The sequence below is a fragment of the Hydra vulgaris genome, chromosome 02 (genome assembly GCF_038396675.1).
Source record: "Hydra vulgaris chromosome 02, alternate assembly HydraT2T_AEP".
Classification (NCBI taxonomy): Eukaryota; Metazoa; Cnidaria; class Hydrozoa; order Anthoathecata; family Hydridae; genus Hydra; species Hydra vulgaris.
In genome coordinates this window covers 64,614,415-64,637,034 of record NC_088921.1, presented here as the reverse complement: position 1 = coordinate 64,637,034, position 22,620 = coordinate 64,614,415, and the positions used below count along the sequence as shown (strand labels likewise).

Here is a 22,620-nt window from a genome sequence, read left to right as displayed (position 1 = left end):
ATCCTGACTCCAACTCTGTTTAACTCTTCTACTTTATACTTGCTTTTAAAACACCGATGCATTAAAACAATTTAATTGTTTTCTTATTTAATATTATTGAAACTGTAATAAATTTACATTAAAGATATATTAAAAATAAAATGTAAAATAATATAACCACAACTATAATAATGCTATAAAAAATATATTGTTTTGCATTGAAACGAATATTTTGTCTGTTATATTTTATATTTTATATAAAAAATAAATAAATGATGAAGTTATAAATAAAGTAAATTAAATAAATAAACTATAAACAGTAGCAGTTTTAAATTGTTATAAAGTCTTTAGTCTTCAGAGATCTATGCAACAATTTAAATAGTAATTTCTTCATCGTCTCCAGTTGGCTCTTCGTCATCAGGGTGGCTTTCATAGAAATGTTCCATGGGATTGATTTTAAATGAAATAATTTTGTTGAACAATGTACTTTCATTGATACACATTTTAGTTTTTTAATGTTGATGAAGTTTTCAAAATTCTATAATAGTTTATGTTAAATTATCAATATATAAAAAATAAACAGTTATTTTGTATCAAAATAATAAAGTAGATTTGATAAGTTATACTTCTAAAATGCAATAAAAATCTCATTATAAATTATAACGTCTTGTTTACATTTCCTTGTAAATATAGAAAATCTTTTACCTTAACGCTTAACTTTTAACACAGTTTTTATGCAGTACAACTTTTATTTACTTTTGAAATTCAAAAAACTCTGCTTATATACAAAAATTTATTCTATAGTATTTATTTTTAGAAGTATTAATCTATAAAAAATAAAATCATTTATTTTGTTCTTTATACATTTTTTAATTTGACTAAGCTCGTACAAAAAACATGAATTCCTTCGATTATATTTAACATTTTATTTTTGATAATTTATTTATGGAAATATTTCTATTTCAGTCTGCTTATATAAATATTGCTAACAGTTTTATATATTTTATAAGAACATCCGCATTATTTAAAGAATGCATTTTATAAATTTTACTGCTTTTACTAATAGTAGAATTTTTTTCTTGTTTCAATGTATAGGATTTAATAACTGTCGTAAAAACACACAACCATAATTAACACAACCTACTGCTAATTAAATTGAAAAAACACCGAAATTATCTTAATAATTAGAAAAATGAAGTTTAAAAACTTATAAAGCTTATATTTTTGAACTTTTTTGTAAATGTAAAGATATGTGCCTATAAAAAAGAAAATATAATAAAAGTAATAAAAGTGCCGATAGCACTTCTTTTTTTTTTATTGAATTATTATTCCGAATTAAATTACACGCCTCAATTTATGAAACTTTGATTCGTTCTTTGATATACGATAAAGAACTATTACAAACTTTTGCAGTTTTATTGATATATAGTGTGTTTTTTATGTAAAGCTTTGAGTACCGAATATTTTTCGTTTACTTAGTTTCTTTAGTATTTTTGTATCTATGTAGATATATTATTTCAAGAAATATCACATATACATATTTTAAATAATACATAAATTATATTTAGATATAATGACAAAGGCTGTCGACGGGTACCCGGCCGTTGGTTACGGCCAGAGGCTGCCTTTGAACTTTGGAGGCCCTGGGCAAGATCAAAATGTGAGGCCTCCCTGAAATGAAAAAAAAAAATTTAAATTATTTTTATTAAATTATTATTATAGTCATGACTTTATTGAAACTTGACTTTACGAGCTTTAATATTAGCAAATGTTTCAACTAATGCACTAACATCTATGTTCTTTATTTCGTCAATTTCAATCGATATCCTAGCTAAGCCTGCAAGTCTGCACTGCGACATATTTGACCTTAAGTAGGTTTTAATTAATTTAAGTTTTGAGAAACTTCTTTCTGCGAAAGCAACAGTGAGTGACTATGTCTATAAAATTTGCAATGCTATAACTAAATTTGGAAAAGATTGTTCGTAGTGATTTTCTAAAATAAACTTGATCAGTGCCTTAGGGAGCAATTTTCCTGGAACCATACTGGATATTGCTTTGATTTCATCAAATAAATGATTTGAAATCACACCTGAGTGTAAATTTGGACATTTGATTGGCAAGATTATTTGCCTGAAATTTGGTAGATGTATCATACTCTGAACTGTTAGCAATTTCAATTAGAGCATCATAAACTTTGGAATATTCACATTTTAATGTCTTTAAGCTTTCCACTCGAGACTCCCATCGAGTATCAGACAGTGGCTTCAAAGTCAAAGTTTGCACTGATTTCATTAAAATGACCCATCTGATATTAGAACCTGAGAAAAAGTTATAAACTTCTTGTGCCAAACCAAAAAATGGCACTGCTTTTGAAGAAGATTTTGCAGCATCACGTTCCATCAAATTCAAACTGTGGGCCTTACGTGGCACAAAAGATGCTCTAGGGTTAATGTCTTTTATTCTTTTTTGCCCTCCAGAATGAATCCTTTTCATGTTTGCATCATTATCATATGATTGACCTTGACAATTTAATATATCTAGACCTGCTTCTGTCAAATGTTTCAGGAAAGTTTCCGTTAAAACTTTATCGGTTCTCCTATTTACATCAACAAATCCAATAAAATACTTTTCAACTGCAATTAACTTGCAGTTGTAAAATCTAAGAACTAGGGTTAATTATTCTTGGTGAGTTACGTCTGTAGTGCAATCCATAATTATTGAATAATATTTTTCATTCTGACAATTTAAAATTATAGATTTCTTTATCTCTGAACCCAAAAGTTAAATAATTTGGTTTTGAATGTTTTTGCCAAGATAGTGATCACTTACTCCACTTCTAATTTGATTTTTTTTTAAGTTACATTCATTGACAGCCTCATTTTTCTTCATTCTTGTAGCCAAATCCATCCACTTTATAAAGCATTCCTTGTGGTTTACGGACTTCTCATGGTCCTTGAGATCTGATGTTATATGTTTCCAATCAGAATATCCATTTTCATTTAATTTTGTGCTCTTTTTTCCGATAGAAAATATTTTGCAAGGAAAACAAAGTATGCTGTTTGAATGCTTGGAATAAACTAACCATTTTCTTTCATAGGTTTCCCCATTTGGAAAATGCCCTTTATAATACATCACAGAGAATTTTCGTCCATGGTCACCTTTTGGAAAATCTTCCTCCTTCAGTTTTATAGGACCTTGTTGAACCAGAATTTCTCTGAATGAATTCATTAAGATTTTGGGCCAAAGAGCTGGATCTTCAATTCTGAAATGCAACAATTAAGGAAATTAGAATTGGATCTTTCATAAGAGAAGATACAGTAGAGTCTCGATTATCCGACTAATACGGGACCAAAGGGTGTCGGATAAGAGAAAAAATTGTCGGATAACAAGGATATGGAGAATGAAAAAAAAATTGATATACATTAGTAGGTTACAGTTCTTAATGTGATTGTGCGTATTTATATTATTTAAATAACGCAAAACTAGGCAAAAATATGCAAAATATCAATAAATGATATGGTAATGATATGGTAAATGAAAGGTAAATATACAAATAAATAAAAAAAAAGGAAAAAAATTTTTTTTTTCAGATAACCGATTGACGGATAACAGGAACTGTACTGTTTTCATACAAAAATAATTTCCTACTTACGGTGATGTTGATAGAACCGTAATATTTTCTTCAACAAGATTATTTTCTGAAACATAGAGGGGCTGTTGATCATCTTCGGGTTGAGGGCCATAAATCCCATTATCATCTTCTTCAAGCTGTATTGGACCTGGATTGTCTTCTCCATGATGATATGGTAGTGTATCTGGATCTTTTTCAAGCTGTATTGGACCTGGATCATCTTCTCCATAATAATGAGATAGGGTATCTGGATCATCTTCAAGCGCAGGAAGATTGTCAAGATCATCTTGAGGTTGTGGATCTTCAAGATGAGGGGTATCATCAGGATGAGGACGATGTGCAACTTTAGAAATAGCGATCTATTGAGTATTTGCATCACTCAGTGACTTAAGGTAACGCAAAATTGAATTCTTCTGATTGGCGAGGTATTCTTCTTCCTCGAGTTTTCTTTTTCTCTTACTATGACCAGATTCAAACTTTCTCTCAGTCATTATTACTATCTGACGAGTTTTGATGTAGCAAGCAATTTCCTTCTGCGCCAACAAGCATGGAGAAACAAAACAGAACTAAGTGAATGAATGAAAGTAAAAAAGCTAAAGTACTTTGGAAAACCGAGTATATCCATAGTTATAGTATATTTATTCCGTTTGGTATGCTTTTCTCATTCAAATTGTTCAAATATTCAAAGTTCGCAAATCCAAAGAAAAATATTTGACAGACATGTAAAAAAATTATTATTTTTATTAAAATATATATATTTAAGTTTTAAAATTATGAGGCCCTAAAAATCCTGAGGCCCCGACAAAATCCGGAATGCCCCCCCCCCATGGCAGCCTCTGGTTACGGCCCGGGTAGCATTATTAAATGACAGGTAATCGTCATTTAATAAGTTTAAAGTTAGTTTCATTCATCGTTTAAAGTTTAAAATCTTTTTTCGTAATATAAAAATTTAAAGATAATAATTGGTATGTGAAAGAAGCTCTTGAAGATTGCGCTGTTAAAAGTTTCAATAGTGCTTTTTTCACGATAAGATTTTCTGAAAACATTCAACTTTACGTTCGTTTATTTCTGTCTAACTATTACCATTATTTCACAATGTTTTCCTTTACGTAAATCAGAACTATTCAAACTTGTTTATTTATTTGTCTCGAAGACAAAGTTTTAATAAAACCTGGAAGATATAATTCTTCTATTTTAGCATACAAGTACATGTGCATACCTGCAACTTCAGAGCTATTAAATTGCGTTTTCTCAATTACTGGGTATTTGGTCAATCAATAGCGTGCGTTTTTGGCACCCAACACGACGGTTATACTAGTATTTCTGAACCGTAGACTTGTATAAGAGTCCAGCTCTTTGTAGGTTTTACAAAGTAAAATAAAATTTACATTTAAGTGAAAACAAACAACTCTAAATGAATCACATCATTTAATCAAAAGTTTTTATTGAGTGTTCATTAGACTAGCTTAAAAAATATTTTTTTTACAAATACAAGCCCATTTATTTGACATGCACTTGGGCAGATATTTGTACGATTTTTTAACAACCCTAATAATAACTTACATAATTCAATAACAAATTCTATTGTTTCACATCGTTGTCAGTTGTATTTAGCAAATTTCTGACGCTACATTTTTTGTATAACAAATCATTCGATATATACTTATGTTCCAACAATTATATAAGTAAAAATGTAAAGGTAAAAGTTCAGTAAATTATAACTGATGACCTTGTAATATTTAAACTTTATTAACATTCTATAAGAAATTTTTATTTTTCTATTTTTGTCAGTGTAGCGTAAAAAAGTTTGCAATTATAAAATTTCTCGTTTTACATGTTTTTACTAAACTTACTTTCTTTGGAATGTACAAAACTTATTCCTTAGAGCAATGTCCTTAAACAAAGTTATTTGGTTGCTTTGAGCCAAAATGTTATTTAAAAAATCAACTGATAATGTAAAGAACAAAAGAAAGAAGTTTAGAGCTACACGGAAAATATTTATTTGAAAGGAAAAAAGTCATAAAGGGAAAGTTATTCATTCAAAAAGATCATTTTAAAAATACTTTATTTTGTTACTTTTCTCTGTTTTGTGCTTTTTCATTTGAACACCCATATCTCAGTTTCTATATATCGTTATTGAATGAACTTTTAAACGTTTGTTGATCTGGGTATGCGAATTAGAATCCAATTAATTTACTTTCTGGGTAAAAATACCAAATAAGCTCAGGTTCTTTATTTATATATATACATATATATATATATATATATATATATATATATATATATATATATATATATATATATATATATATATATATATATATATATATATATGTATATATATATATATATATATATATATATATATATATATATATATATATATATATATATATATATATATATATATATATATATATATATATATATATTCAAATAGCATGAAACTTTTTTTACATAAGTTTCATGCTATTTGAATATTTTGGAAAATAAAGATTAAATTTCTTTAATCTTTATTTTCCACTAATTTACGCGTTTTTTCAATATTTTATAATTTATTTATTTTTTGATATTTTATATATTATATTTTGATATTTTGGTTGTCCATTCTAACAACAAGGCTTTAAACTGTTTATATTTAAACAAATAAAATGCTAGTATTATTAAATTGCAGTAAAATTTATTAAATACATTTCAAAAATAATGCGGATGTTTTCATAATATATAACAAACTAGTAGCCAGATTTATATAACCTGACTAAAATAGAAAAATCATGTTTTTATTATGTTACAAGTTCCATAAATAAGTTATTGAAAATAACGTGTTAAAAATAAGTAAATAATGGAATTCCTGTTTATTGTACGAAAATAGCCAATTTAAAAAATGTAAAAGAACAAAATGCATAATTTTCTTCAATAATAGTTCAATACTTCTAAAAATAAACGATATAGAATAAATTTTGTATATAAAGAGAGTTTTTTAAAGTTCAAAACTAAAAAAAATTTGTACTGCATAAAATTGAGTTAAAGTTTAAGCATTAAGGTAAGAGATTTTCTACATGAAATGTTAACAGGGTATTTTTATTATTTATTACGAGGTTTTCATTTTAAAAGTATAACATCAAATCTACAATGATATTTTGAAACATTTTGTTCAATTTTTAATGATTTTTATATAACTTTAGGAATTTCTTTAACGTCAACAAACCAAAATGTGTATTATAGAAAGCACATCGTTCAATAAAATTATTTCATTCAAAATCAATCCTCTGGAACAGTTCTACGAAAGCCATCCTGATGATGAAGAGCCAACTGGAGACGATGAAGAAATTACTATTTAAATTGTTGTATTAATCACTGAAGAGAATAATATTTATAACAATTTAAAACAACTGATAATTATAATTTTGTATTGCTTATTTTGTCAATAAAATTTATAATATAACAGTCGGAGGATTACAAAGAAAAATATTAAAAATTTAAAGCAGAATAACATTATTGTAGTTGTAATTATATCATATAATTATTATTTTACTTATAATTTTATATCATATTATAATAAAACTTTGTCCTAGAGACAAATAAATAAACAAATTTGAAAAGTTCTGATTTACGTAAAAAAAAACATTATGAAATAATAGTAATAATTAGACAGAAATAATAAGTATCTGAATCAGAAAGTCAAATAAACGAACGTAAAGTTGAATGTTTTCAGAAAATCTGATGGTGAAAGAAACATCGTAATTATTGAAACTTTAACAGCGCAATCTTTGAGATCTTTTTTCACATCACCTACCAATTATTATCGTTAAATTTTTATTTTACGAATATTATCATATTTATATTATTTTTACATTTTTTATGCACAAAAAAAAAAAAGTAAGATAATATAATAGGATAATAAGATGCAAAAAAAAAGTTTTAAAAAAATTAAAATTATTGGAACTAATCGTACAGATTTTTAAATAATAGTTTGTATAATATATTTGTAAACATAGTTTGTATAAGGAACTATATATATATATATATATATATATATATATATTATATATATATATATATATATATATATATATATATATTTATGAAAAGTTTTATGATTTGATTGAAACAAACAAACAATCCTACTATACTTTTAGCCATAACTTGATTTAATTGATTGCACTGTTATTGGAAATAAATTTGTTTTTGCAAAGATACCATTTTATTTAAATCAAGGCAACTAGTTCCCTAAGTTGGAGCACTTTGATTCCTTAATCAGAACAGGTTGTTTCTTTTCTAGTTCTAGAAACAAAAACTTGTATAAAATCTTTGGAATACTTTGTTTAGCTACTGAAATATCATGCTTGCAGTAACATTTAAGTTTATACTGTTATTTGCATTTTAAATCCCATTGCATTAAACACAAAAAACCGTATTACCTATAGCAGTATAGTTTACCCAGCGCAATCAATATAGTGTAATTACAAATTTAGATCACCGAAATAAAAATAACGCAAAAAAATGCTTGATCCGCCCCCGGTACCCAATGTTAAATTCTGCTAGATTGATATATATATATATATATATATATATATATATATATATATATATATATATATATATATATATATATATATATGAGCAAAACTACAGTGAAACGCTCGAAATGCATCAACTGGTCCACTGAAATTTCTCTTCAAAACATTTGCTGGGATTCTTAGGAAAAAGAATATGTACTTAATGTTTAAAAATATTTGCTAAGCAAACCTCTAGTTGCGTTTTTTAATAGATCTTGATTTAGCGTTTCATATAATAAACAATTAAGGGATCTTCATACAATTGCCAGCAAGTATTGTTTTAATGGATTTGCAGTGGACCTATATAGACATTTTTTACCGGTTCATTTAAGTTTTGCTCATCGGTTACTTAGCGGATCATAAGTCGCATCCACTATAAATGGCAAGCCGATAACTTTCCGACATGTTAATAGTGGTTAGTCATAGACCAGCCACTTTTGACGGCTGCCACTAATGATCCTCTCAGTAACCGTTGAGCAAAACTAATGCGGTCCGCTCAAAATTTTTATATAGGTCCACTGAAGTTCCGCTACAGAATGTTTGCTGGGTTTATTGCTCTTTTCGTTAAGAAACTATACATGACCTAAAACCTAAACATGAAGATAAAAGTTAGCAAAATAATTAAATAAGAATCCAGAAAAATTCAGCATAAGAGACATCAATCTTATTCATATTTTTAACTAACTTAAATGATTAAGGTAGAAGTATTCGAATATGAGCATTTTACACTCATATTTTCAGTTGCAACTTTTATGCAATTCCCCACTTCTTAAACCATCTAGAATGTATTTTTTAGTACAATATAAATAGAGATAATAAAACCAATATTAAAAATTAAATCAAGTTTATCGGTAATACAAATTGTTTCTATTGGTCTGCAAAATAGTTTAGCGAGTTAGGAAATTAATTCTGATTTAAGATTACAACCTATAGTGCGAAGTCTTTTCACTAACATAGCAAAAAATTGACAGAGAATGTCAAGTTTTTTTAGTTTTTACCAAATAATTTCCTTATTTTACAACCAAATACAACCTTTATTTTAAAATAAATTAAAAAATTTTCGATCAAGTAAAAACATTGCTATCAGGTTCAAAAGAAAAAACTTAGACTGCTTTTTAAAAAACATTCAAAACTAGTTTTTTCTTTAAAAATTTAGAAAGTTTTAAATTAGTAAAATAGGATTATTTCAGAAAAATGCGACGTAAAAGAAGTCACGTAAAAGGTCTTTTTTCTCACAAAGATTTCATTATACAAAAATATTTCTAAAATGGTCTCATACAGGAAGTTCTCCTCTAAACATTAATGTTTTTATATTCTCATAAAGAAAGCTCACGTCCTATATGCATGTGTATACACATTACGACTGACTTTAAATTGTGACTTTAAAGTACGCTAACCTACGCTTGATTTATAAAAAATAAGATTGCTTTTTTATTTAGGATACGTGTGCATAGATAACAACTATAACAAGGATTTTTTTTTTAATTTTATATTTTTATAAATAGAGAAAACAAATTATGGAAAGAATAGAAACTGATATAAAAAAGATTATTCAATTTTTTATAAGTGTTTGTTTATCTTGCTTATTTGCATTTACTTCTAAGTATATCTAGGCAAATCAGCCTAGATGTACTTAGAATTACTCATACCTTTACTCAACACAATAACCGGTTACAGAGGATTAATATTTTCTCTGTTTAATGATTTTTTTGTGCTATAATTTTTACAGTTATGGTGAAACAATAACTTAGATAACTATTTTTCAAAAAACAAAAATCTTGACTAATCTAATTGTGTGGGTGGTTCCGTATCCATTGGACGGTTAAGACTACACCTAATTTGATATTTGTGCAATTACGCGTTTTACGTTTGTTTAGAAATATTTTACATATTTTATCTATTCCTACAAAAAATATATTGCGTAAATGCGGCAGTCATTAATTTTGTATAAAAATCTTGTTAAAATGATGGCATGCAAAGACTTTGAAGTTTTTATTTTTTAATATTAAAAAATATTTTAGCTCAAATTAAACTTTATTAAAATAAAAAAGATTTGAGTAAACACTTTATAAACAAAGCTCAATATAACCAAACTTTATAATAATATCTTATTATTATCTCAAAAGTTCCATAAATAAATTATAAAAAATTATACGTTAAAAATAAGTAAATGAAGGAATTCCTGTTTATTATACGAACTCAGCCATATTAAAATATGTATAGACATGTTTAAATTTGGCTGAACAAAAAATGAACAAAAGTACAAAATGCATGATTATTAACAGTTCAATACTTCTAAAAATAAATGCTATAGAATAAATTTTTTGTATATAAGTAGAGTTTTTTGAAGTTCAAAACTAAATAAAAGCTGCACAGCATAAAAGTTGATGTAAAAGTTAAGCATTTAGGTAAGAGTTTTTCGAAATTCTCAAGGAAATAAAAACAGGGTGCTATAATTTTTAACGAAGTTTTAATTGTATTCTAGAAGATTAACTTACTTAATATACTATAATATTTTCGTACAAAATAATTAAGTGTAACTTTTAATCTAATAATTATCATCATTATAGAATTTTGGAAGTTTTTTTAATGTCTAACAAATCAAAACGTGCATCAAAGAAAACACATTGCTCAAAAAAAGTTATTTCTTTTAAAATCATTTTTATGGAACATTTCAATGAAAGCCACCCTGATGACGAAGAGCCAACTGGAGACGATGAAGAAATTTCAATTTAACTTGTCGCATAGATCACAGAAGACAATCAACTTAATAACAATTTAAAACAAATGCTATTTATAATTTACTTATTCAATTTATTTTATTTTATTTAAAAAAAGTAAAGTATAACAATCGAAAAAGAAATTAGTGTAAACATATTTTTTATATTATTAATATATCTATGGTTATATTATTTTAATATTATCTAATACTTTGACTACAGTTGCGGAAGTATTATCTAAAAATTGCTTTATTTTTTTATTGCATTGTCGACTTAAAATAAGCTGGGTTGCAAGGAAGTTTACTCATTGAATATGCAAAATGAGTTTTGCGTTAGGTATATTGACTTTTGCGTTAGGCGATGCAATAGGATTAAATTTGCAGTTAGGCTTACCACAGATTGCGTTAGTTAACCCAGTAGCATATACTGAAGCATATACTAGTAAATTATACTGAAGAGTGATGTAAAAATAACTATTTTTCAATTTTTTAAAATAATTTTAAAGTTAATTTTTTTAAATATTTTCTAAAGGACAAAAGTATGATTTTCTTTGAAGAAGGTTTTGAACACATTTAACGATAAAATGAACAATTTGTGAACAAGGAAAGCACAGCCTTAAACTTAAAAAATTATGAAGCGCACACTGTGTCACTACAATTTTTTAAGATGTAATTAAGAACACAAAAGAGTAATTAGGAAACATTAGATGCATTTGAGAACATGATTGTTGTTTTTAAGAAAGGTTTCTAATATAGATATAATGTTCTTAGTATTTTTAACTTTGTAACCTTAACTTGTTTTGTAATTTAAAGCTCGATCCGCATCTGGCCAAGCTGTCAAACATACGTAATAATAATAGATAATATATAGTATAACAATAAATAGTAGTATATTATCAACAAAATGTAAAACAGTCTTAAAAAAAACTTTCGCAATGTGGCGGTAACTGGAAAAATCCCATCGGGCGTTAATTGGTACGGTTATCTTTTTGAATTTAATTGACAAATCAGATGAAAAGAACAGTTAAGTTTTCATACTTAGGCACAGCAGTTGTAGTCAAGTTTCGAATAAATGATTCTCTGCATTCATTACACTAGTTGTCTCCTTTACAAACCTAAACTGCACAATTTGGCAGTACAACGTTAATAACGGATGTAAAATTTTCCAAACAATCTTCTCCACTCGACCAGAGAATCCTATCAATTCAAGTGGTACAAAGCAGTTAAGAAAAAAACTTGCTTCTTAAACAAAGCTTCTGTTTTCCAGCTCATCAGTAACTTGTGTATAAATATTTTTCCCAGTTGATCCATCAAAATCTACCTTTGAGCGCAGAATTATCAAAGCCTATCAAAAATAAACGAATTGATAACATCATGTTGTACTTCCAACAGCCACAGTACAGTATGATTTACCAATGCTTGGAAATTAATACCTGCAAAGTAATCTGTTGCTGTTCATGATTCATGACTAGGCAAAACATCTCATTTGCCTTACGTACATCATTGTATGGTGGATATAAATTACTTTTTTTGCTTTCCGTATTGTTTCTTAAGCACTGATATTGAGATTTGCTAATCTCGTTATCTAAAAAAAGAGCCAAAGCTTCTTCAGATTTATGATCAGAATGATCTAGTTCAGCATCTTTGTTATCAGCCAACTTTATTGCTGAGAATCTTTTCTTCTAACTTCTTTCCACAGGAGTATGCCACTAGCAAACAACAGCTCACAAGAATTTGAAGCTGACAAAGTTGCAACCTTTCTTTTCTTTGTTTTTGAAGATAAATTTTCAAACCGTAATGTAGGTCTGCCGAGTTGTTTATTTTTACTCTCTTTCATTAATGTGGTATTCAAATAATTTTTCAAATAATTTTTAAGCCAAGCTGAATTCTTCCTAATAAACTTTGTATCGGTTCGTTTACTTCGGGTCCATCTTTTACCATATTCAGAAATAAATAAATGAAATTGACTCTCAATCTTTTCGCCTTGAAACCTTAAATCATTTTCTTTAATAAAGTTGTATACAAAAATACTGTCTTCTTTTTTAATGTATTGACAGACTGTTGAGTCTAATAGTGAATTTCGTTATATATATATATATATATATATATATATATATATATATATATATATATATATATATATATATATATATATATATATATATATATATATATATATACATATATATATATATACATATATATGCATATATAAATATATAGATAAATATACATATTTATATACATATATATATGAATATACATATATATATGTATATATATATACATATATATATATATATATATACATATATATATATATATATATATATATATATATATATATATATATATATATATACATATATATATATATACATATATATATATATATATATATATATATATATATATATATATATATATATATATATATATATATATGTATATGTAAATTATGTTAGTGTATTTTACAAATAGAGTGCTCAATGTTCTTAAAGAAAAGAGCAATAATAAATGAGTAAAAAGGCACTTATCTAACTTGCTGGAAATCAGGAAAAGGTCCTCTTCCTGATGATCCAGCAAAGGTGAAACTTCAAGTTGAAGAAAAAAGTTAGATGTATTTTTTACTAATTTATATATATATATATATATATATATATATATATATATATATATATATATATATATATATATATATATATATATATATATATATATATATATATATATATATATATACATATATATATAAATATAGGAAGACCAAATTGGCGCCTAGTGGCAGCCAGATTTATGAAATTATTAAAGATAACATATATAAGCTTCAAAATATTTAAGTATAAAAGGAAGATGTAGCAATAAAAAAAATATTTTGTTCATTTTAAAAAGCGCAAAAAAAATATTTTGTTTATTTTAAAAAGCGCAAAAAAAATATTTTGTTTATTTTAATAACCGCAATATTTTATGTAAATGTTATTTATTTCCATCGATTTTTTAAACAACATTTTTCTCCTTGTTGTAGAGTTGTCTTTTTTAAAGTATAATAAATAGTTGATTTGATGAAGTAGGACTCCAATATATGGTTCTTTTCGGAGTTTTTGAAAAAAGTCCAGGATTGAGGGGCATTGGTCCACCCTACCTTCTGAGTCTTTTGTGGAAACTCTATAGATTTAGATTTATGGCACAATAATAATCACAAACAAACTCTAAAAATGAAACATCAATATTATTAAATTTAATAACACTGCACAACAACGAAAAAAAAACGGAAATGCCATTGACACTACCTTATGTATTTGGATTTGGAGATTACGAAAATAATGTCTGTTTTGTTGTGTGACCCACCAATTTTGGTTAAATTCACATTTTCAAATTTTCGATTTCCACTATGAAAGTTGTCAATGTGATTTTTAATATTGTATATATTAAAAATCACATTGAAATGATATTGAGTATATTGAAACAAGAAATGCCCAGAACTTGTAAAAATCAAGCCGACAACTTTTGCTACTTTTGTGGCGAACTGACTTTAAAGAGATGCAGACGAAGATTGACACCACATGTGAAAAAACTGTATAAACTATACTTTGGTTGCAAAGTCGGCGACCAGGGTAAGAACTAGGCGCTTCATGCATGCTGTGTGAGGTGCGCTAGTTCACTATCGTTGTGGGCGAACAGGACTGGTGGAGGACCAACATTTGGGGTGCCAATGGTGTGGCGTGAACTCCAAAATCATTGCTCAGATTGCTATTTCTGTTCTGTTAACATATCAGGTCGCAATTCTAAGGGTAGGAAAGCTATAGTGTACCCAAATCTACCTTCAGCTATTCTTCCTGTTTCTCATTTGGCTGAACTCCCTGTTCCTGAACCTCCATCGGAAATCCCAAACACGGACAGTTCTGATTCAGACGAGGATACTGATGACGATGATAGTTACGAGTTGCCAGAAGATACAGAGCGTAAACCCCACTTCATAACAGGATCTGACCAAAGCAACAGAGTGAATTGCTGGCTTCACGTCTCCAGGAGTGGCATCTGTTGGCTGGTGATGCAAGAGTGTCGTCATTTAGAAAGCGATCACGGGAATTGCAGCAATACTTCTCTATGGATGAAGAAATTTGCTTCTGTAATGACATCAGTGGATTGTTTGATGATCTAGGAATACAATACGATTCATCTATGTGGAATTTGTTTATTGACGCATCACTTTATAGTATTAAGGCAGTATTACTGCATACTGGAAATGTGCTGCCTTCCATTCCCATAGCACATTCGGTAACCCTGAGGGAAAGCTATGTGAATATATTACTTATTCTGGACAGAATTAAATACAGAGATTACAAATGGTCCATATGTACAGATTTGAAAGTTGTTGCTATAATAAATGGATTGCAGGCTGGTTTTACTAAGTACATGTGTTTCCTCTGCAAATGGGATAGCAGGATGAAATCAGAACATTATATGAGGAAATGTTGGCCACAACGAGAAACATTTGAGGTTGGTTCCCATAACGTCATTCATGAACCTCTTGTGGATAAAGAGAAGATCATCTTGCCCAATCTTCACATCAAGCTTGAAATCATGAAACAGTTTGTAAAGGCATTAGATCACGACAAACCAGCATTTCAGTATTTGCAGACCAAATTTCCTTAAATCAGTGAAAAATTAAAGAGGGCATTTTCGTGGGGCCCCAAATACGAGAACTGATGCTGAATGAAACGTTTTCGGGAACGATGGATCAATATGAACTTGCAGCATGGGATGCATTCAAATGGGTGTGCCAGGGATTTCTTGGAAAACATATGGCACCAAATTACGCTGATTTGGTAGACAGATTAATTGCATCCTATCAACAACTGGGTTGTAACATGTCGCTGAAGCTCCACTTTCTTCATTTCCATCTTTCCTTCTTCTCTGTCAATGGAGATGTATATGATGAAAATGGCGAGTGCTTTCATCAGAGTATTGCCGCAATGGAAAGCAGATACAAGGGAAAGTGGAGCCCCACCATGCTTGCAGATTACTGCTGGAATTTGCAGCGCGATGAACCCGATGCAGCATTCAAACGCCAGGCTAAATACAATTAAATACAAGTAAACAATTTGTGTTAAAAGTGATAATAAACATGTTCATACACTTATTCATATGTATAGAAAAATGCATCTTACGTTACATCTTTAAATCGTTATTACAAAAAATTGTGACGTGCTACAGCATAACTGATTACATATTTGGAATCAGCACGTCTGAATTAATAAAGATAACCTAATTTGGTTCTTGTTTTTTTCAAAAAGTTAAAAATTGTTGTACAATGTAGTTAAAGTTACTTTCTTTAAAGTTTTTTCATATAAAATAACAAAATAAGAAAAGGTATCAAATCAATGGAATGGCGTTTTATTATCTCAGTAGCAAAGAGTTAGGAATAAGTTACATGCTAAAACAAAAATCAGCTCAATAACATAATTATGGGCAATTCTTTAAAACTTTTAATGAAAACATTTTAAAAATGAAATTATAGAGAAAAAATGACAGTTTGCGATATTTAGATAAAAGAAATATAACATTAATACTTACATCATTATTTAGACCTATTCTTGAATATTGAAGCCCATTAAGGAGTTTACATATATGAAAACATGTTATTATGAGACAGCACAGAGAACACCAAATTTATGAGCAATGAGATCTTTGCTTCAATTTGAACTTGAAGCCCGGTTCAACTTTAATAAAAATGAATAATATCTGGTTTCAACTTTTGTTGACCCACGCATCAAAACTAATTTCTTGGGTATTTTAAAAACACAAAAAGCATAGTAAAAAATTCTTTTAGATGCTCTGAAAAAAAATTTTGAAACGTTTAGTAGCACCAATGATGACTCATTCCCACTTCGAAAGAAAAAAAATGTCAATTAAAATGACAAAACAATTGAGATACACAATAGTTTCTGGAATTGTTTTGAGGTAGTTGCAACAAAAAACACGTACGCAGATGAAGACGTCGAACAGAAAAGTTCAACAGAAAACAAAATTGAATTTTTCATGAAAACCGTTCGCCTAGATCGAAAGTCAGACCCTTACAAGTGGTGGTCAGCTAATGTAAAACAATATCAAAGCCTAGCAGAGTTTGCTAAAATTTACTTATCATCTCCAGTTAGTAGTGTAAATAGTTAGCGGCTATTTTCGGAAGCAGATATAATTTATGAGGATAAGCAGAATCGATTGCTATTAACAAATGCCGAAAAAATGGTTTTCATTTATCATAATTTACCACTGATAAATTTCAAGTATTCAACTAGTTTCAAATAAATACTTTTTGAGATTAATAGAATCTTATATATATAATGTATTTATTATTTGATTAATCTGTCTATTGTATTATTATAGTATTTTATAGTAATTTAATCTATTTCTAATGCAATTTTTTTTATATTTTAGTATTCAGTATTTGGCCGAACAGTTCGCAATATTTGGCCGAATAACGAATAGTATAAAATGTTGCCGAATATACCAAATACCGAATAGTTGCCGAATATTCGTGGTATATTTTGTTTAGATATGATCACTAGAAATTAATTGGCAATCCATAGAAGTCAATATCTCAGAAAACAAATGCATAATTTTCCTCGACGAATGGACGAGATATAAAGAAGTTAACCACCCAAAAGATATCTACAATGAGCTACGACTATTTTGTTGGTCCAGAAAACCTAAACAATTCCGATGAAGCAGAGCTTCTAGCTCATATCAAATCAATAAAGTATACTGAAAACAATTATTTTCAATGAAACAATCCGATGGAGAAACAATTACCAATTTTATTGCAAGAACCAAATCGTTAGCAATGCTCTGTGAATTTAATGCAAAGTGTGATTGCTCAACCTATAAATCTTCATCTAACAATTCAGAGGATATGAATTAATCACAATTATTAGTAGGAATCAACAACCTCACAAATCAAAGTGGAGTTCTATTGAAAATCAATTTACTAACGACATTGCAAAAGCTGACCGAACGTCTACAAATACTGGAGTCCGCCGAAAAGACATCGCTATATTTTCAACACACAAGCGAAAACACAAATAGCAAAATAGCTCAGCTAAAGTCAAACTATCGAAATACATCACACCATTTTTCTATTCTAAAACCACACCAAAACAAATTAAATTGCAGAGGATGCAGCAGAAGACCATACCCAGCTGAAAGAAGACAAAGTCCAGCCTTCGGTAAAATATGTAGAAAATGCGAAAAAGAAAATCATTTCCATTATGTTTTCAAAAGTACCAAGACATCCTGCATAAAAGAAGATAAACACAAAGAAATATCATTTATATTTTTGGTAACAACTGACCAAATATGACTAGCAGATTAAATTATACCACAAGGAACATAAAATAAAAACAATTTTACTGTAAATAACCCTGAACCAATTTTATCAGTAAAGCTCTAAATTGACCTAATGGCTCTTAAAAAAATAAAACCTTCATCCATTTAATACATAAAACAAATGAAATTACCATATATTACAATATCAGCTATAGCCTATACAGGTGCCCAGACATGGATTGCTAGGTCAGATATACTAAAGAAATTTACAGAGCATTACCAGAGCATTACTAGAGCAATTTTAATTAAATCAAGACATAGAATTCGGGGCGTCACCGGTGACAGCCTCATTGCTAAAGGTATTTTAGTCGTAAATATATCAAAAAAATCTGCGTCAACTACACAACTACATATGCGATAATGTACGTAGAATATATTTATCACTAACCACTTTAAAAAGCCTATCCATCATTGCAACTACATTTTCTAATTCTATTACAAATACAAAAATCAGCAAACTATTCAGTCAAAAAGAAACCAGTACAAACAACTAGACATTAGCAAAATGTGGTTGTCCTTTGAGAACAACTAGCCCATCATTTCACCGCTACAATAGAAAATCACTCAGCAATTGAAAATTGGATAAAAAAACTTTTATGCCAGCAGCACATTTATTACATGCATACATCAACAACTACAATCAATGAAGTTAAAGCCATTAAACTTGACATGCAAAGATGGGGTTGTTCCAAGCGCAGTACACAAGCCAATATCAATACAATATCATCAAACTAGATCAAAAAGTAACTCGATGACGACGTAGCACTCGGTATTTTTGAACTAGTAATACAAGGAAAACACCAAAAAAATGGCGTTCCATAATGGTTATTGTACCAAAGAAAGACGGTTCACCATGGAGAGCTGCTGACTAAAAAGAAAACTATTAATCACGCTTAGAATGGATATCACAGTGTAACTCTCTCACAAACCGAATAAAATGCTACAAATTTTATTACAGAATGAGAACGTTATCGATATTTAAGAGCACCAATAGGATTCCATGCATCAAACGATGGATACACCAAACGCTTTGACGATATAACCAGGAATTTCCACGAGTTCTCAGATGCATTGATGGTTCTTTACTTTGGAATAACAATATTGAATCTTTATTTTGATATACTATGTCTTACATTAAACTATGCTCGGGCAATGGAATAGTCTTTATTCCCGAAAAATTTAAGTTTGCCTCGGACAACAAGTTTGCCGGATTTGAGCTAACCGTGACAGAATACAGTCCTTCCAAAATATTATTTGATGCCACACAAAGTTTTCTCTAACCAAAAAATATAACCGGGATTCGCTCATGGTTTGGCCTAATTACACAGGTTTCATACCGTTTTCTTAGGCACCAATAATAGCTCCAGTCCGCGCCTTGTTAAATAAAAAGGGCAAATTTTATTGGGACCTAGCTCTCAAAAAGTTTTTTCAAGCATCCTAAGTTTAAAATAATTGAGTTAATAAAAGGTGTTCAAGCATTTGATATTAATCGTTGAACTTGCTTATCTACTGATTGAAGCAAATCAGGTATTGGTTTTATACTAACACAAAAGCTTTGTAAACGCTCTGACATTGATAACCCACTATGCGACCCCATCTTTTTAGAAAATTGTTTATGCTGGCTCTCGGATTACAAAAGATGCTGAAATTCGATACGCTTCCATTAAAGGCAAATCCTAAGCATTAATATATGATTTAGAAAGTTGCAAAATGCTTGCCATGGGATGTCCAAACCTAATCGTTGCAGTTGATCACAAATCATTGGTAAAAATTATCAACGATTAAAACCTGGATAAGATAAACAACTCTTAAACCCTTAAAATCCGCGAAAAAATGCTTTTGTATAATTTCAAAGCTATTTCTTTTTTTTTTTTTTTTGTTATTCGCCTCCTCAAGGCCGAGAAGGTCACTACAGATGAGGAGGCTACTTAATAGTGGTTATAACCCTCTCTCAACTCTATAACTCCGAAACACAAACCTTGAGGAACAAGGCTGCTGCGCGGAGAAACAAGTTGAGAAAAAATTTCTTTGCGCGGAGAAACAAATTTCAATTCCCGGAAAAAATAAACTCGCATTTGATGCTATGTCACGAACCAATAAAAATAACGGTAACACCTTAAACAAAGTATGGAACCATTTATTTTCTGTATTATCATTTCAATAGCACTATTAAAATGCAGGGGCGGATCTAGGGTGTCGCCACTGATGCGCGTGCATCAATCTTTTTGCACCGCTAAATTTAATCTCTTTTTCATTTTTTTTTCATAATGAAAAGTTAAAGTAGAAATTAGAATCTGATATTCACAAAAGGTGTAAAAATTGTTTTAAACTCGAAAAATATTATTCAATCTAAACTTGAGGTTATTATTATTTTTTTTAATTCACCTTCCCAAGGCCGAAAAGGCCACTACTGATGAGGAGGGTACTTGTGGTTATAACCCTCTCTAAACTCTATAACTCCGAAACACAAACCTTGACAAACAAGGCCGCTGCGCGGAGAAACAAGTTGAGCGCGGTACTACCAGGGACGTGGTTGGGATCGAACTTAGAACCTCTCGCTTATATAGTGAGCGCTCTACCACGACACCACTACCGCATTACCACATTTGATCTCTATAGTTACTTATTCGTTACTCAGACAAAATTTCCTGCGTTTTGAAGCAACTGATGCATTTGTTAGGAAGAAATATTTTAGGCTTTAACAAATCGTATTTATGCATTTTTACAAATATTTCCGATCACTTTGTAGCAAGTGATGCAATTACACTCTAAATCATAATTGATAGGTTAAAAAACAGTTTAAACCAATCACTATTTTTGCAAAAAAATAAAAAAAATGTTTCAAAAAAGATAAAGAATGTTTTTAATAACCAATCAATTGTGTAGAAAGTTCAGAAAAATTGCATCAGTTGCTCTAAATCGTTCAAAATTTACAAAATCCTGATGTGCCGCCTGATATGCGTACTTCGCTCGTAATTTTTGTCGTCGGACTTTGCTAGTAAAATAAAGTTTTGAAACAAAGATGAATTTTTTAGTCTCAAATGCAATTAAGACTAGATAATTACCAAATATTCGCATGTATAAAAATAAGCTAACTGAAGTGTTGAAAATTTTAAATAACAAGAGTCCAGTTTAGCCATATGTTCAGTCTTTTGAAAATTCTGAAATGGATTGTTTTATTCCGAAGCAAGAAGATAGTAAAGTTTATGTTACTATAAGGTAAAACCTTATTACTAAACTTAATGGTGTTATATATTTCCAGCTAGAAAATAATATAAACTGATCTTGATTTACATACTTTTTTTAATTTATTTTTAATTATCCTTTATACTTTATTAGTCCTAAAACTGAAACAAATAAAAAACAATTCTCTGATGTTTTCTTTACAAAAAAAGGTAATTCTGCAAAACATGTCAAAGTTCAATCTAAAATTTAATTTTAAAAAAACAACATGTTTTTATAGAGTTGCCTTTTGAACCTTCTGTAAATTCTAAAATATTTAAGTGATTAGATTCACAACTTATATGATGTTTCAACATATCTAACCCGTGGTAAACTTTCAACCGCTGGCAAAGACGATGCAATCTTGTTAGATATGGTAAAAAAAGTATTTTGTCCTAATTCTATATTTGTTTTTCCAATATCCGTAAATTCAAAAAGATCAATTAAAATTTAATGGCTCAGGCACTTTTCTTGGTTAGCTTGTTCTAGCAAAGAAACGGACCTTACTGTTTTTCTTGTACTTTGCTAGGTGCAAGTATTCCAAATAAGTCTGGAATACTAAATTTAGTTTTCAAGCCTCATTAAGTTTGGGGCAATGCTGTTCGTGATTTTAAAAAACATGAGAAAAGTTTTGTTTTAAATAAAAGGTCTATGCTTTCATTTAATGCATTACGTTCATGTTGCAACTCCAAAGATAATGTTATTGAGGTTGATTTAAATAATTCTTGTTTGAAACTTTTTTCTTCTAACTGAAAAAAATTAGTTCCTATAATTAAAACAATAATATTTTTTGCAGAAATGATCCAGCATTTCGTGGACATTATGATGATACCAAATATCATCCTGATATTGGGGAATCTTCAACACAAAAGGTTGCAAGAGGTAACTTCATAGATTTTTTAAATTTTTGTGTTGATGCTGGTGATCAAATATTAGCTAATCATCTTTCTTCAAGTCTAAAAAATGCAGTCTTTAAGTCCAAAAAATGCAAAAAAAAGCCTATATATCAAAACTACCCAAAACCAACTTATTGATTCTATTGAGAAAACAATTAAGGTAGTTTTAATAAAAAATGTTAAGCATTTAACACTTTTTTTTTTTAATTCTTTGTAATGAACCAGTTG

General features: G+C 28.8%; 3 long non-coding RNA genes across 3 annotated transcripts; 2 read left to right on the top strand and 1 right to left on the bottom strand.

The window, feature by feature from the left end:
- Window positions 1-364: 364 nt before the first annotated feature.
- Window positions 365-788, bottom strand: LOC136076577 (uncharacterized). The gene is made up of 2 exons (XR_010636393.1): window positions 685-788; window positions 365-517 (listed from the first exon to the last, which is right to left on the bottom strand). It is a non-coding gene; the product is annotated as an uncharacterized LOC136076577 (long non-coding RNA).
- Window positions 789-6,550: 5,762 nt separating this feature from the next.
- On the top strand, window positions 6,551-7,103 carry LOC136076579 (uncharacterized). The gene is made up of 2 exons (XR_010636395.1): window positions 6,551-6,653; window positions 6,796-7,103. It is a non-coding gene; the product is annotated as an uncharacterized LOC136076579 (long non-coding RNA).
- A 3,338-nt stretch (window positions 7,104-10,441) lies between these two features.
- On the top strand, window positions 10,442-11,087 carry LOC136076578 (uncharacterized). The gene is made up of 2 exons (XR_010636394.1): window positions 10,442-10,577; window positions 10,740-11,087. It is a non-coding gene; the product is annotated as an uncharacterized LOC136076578 (long non-coding RNA).
- Window positions 11,088-22,620: the final 11,533 nt, after the last annotated feature.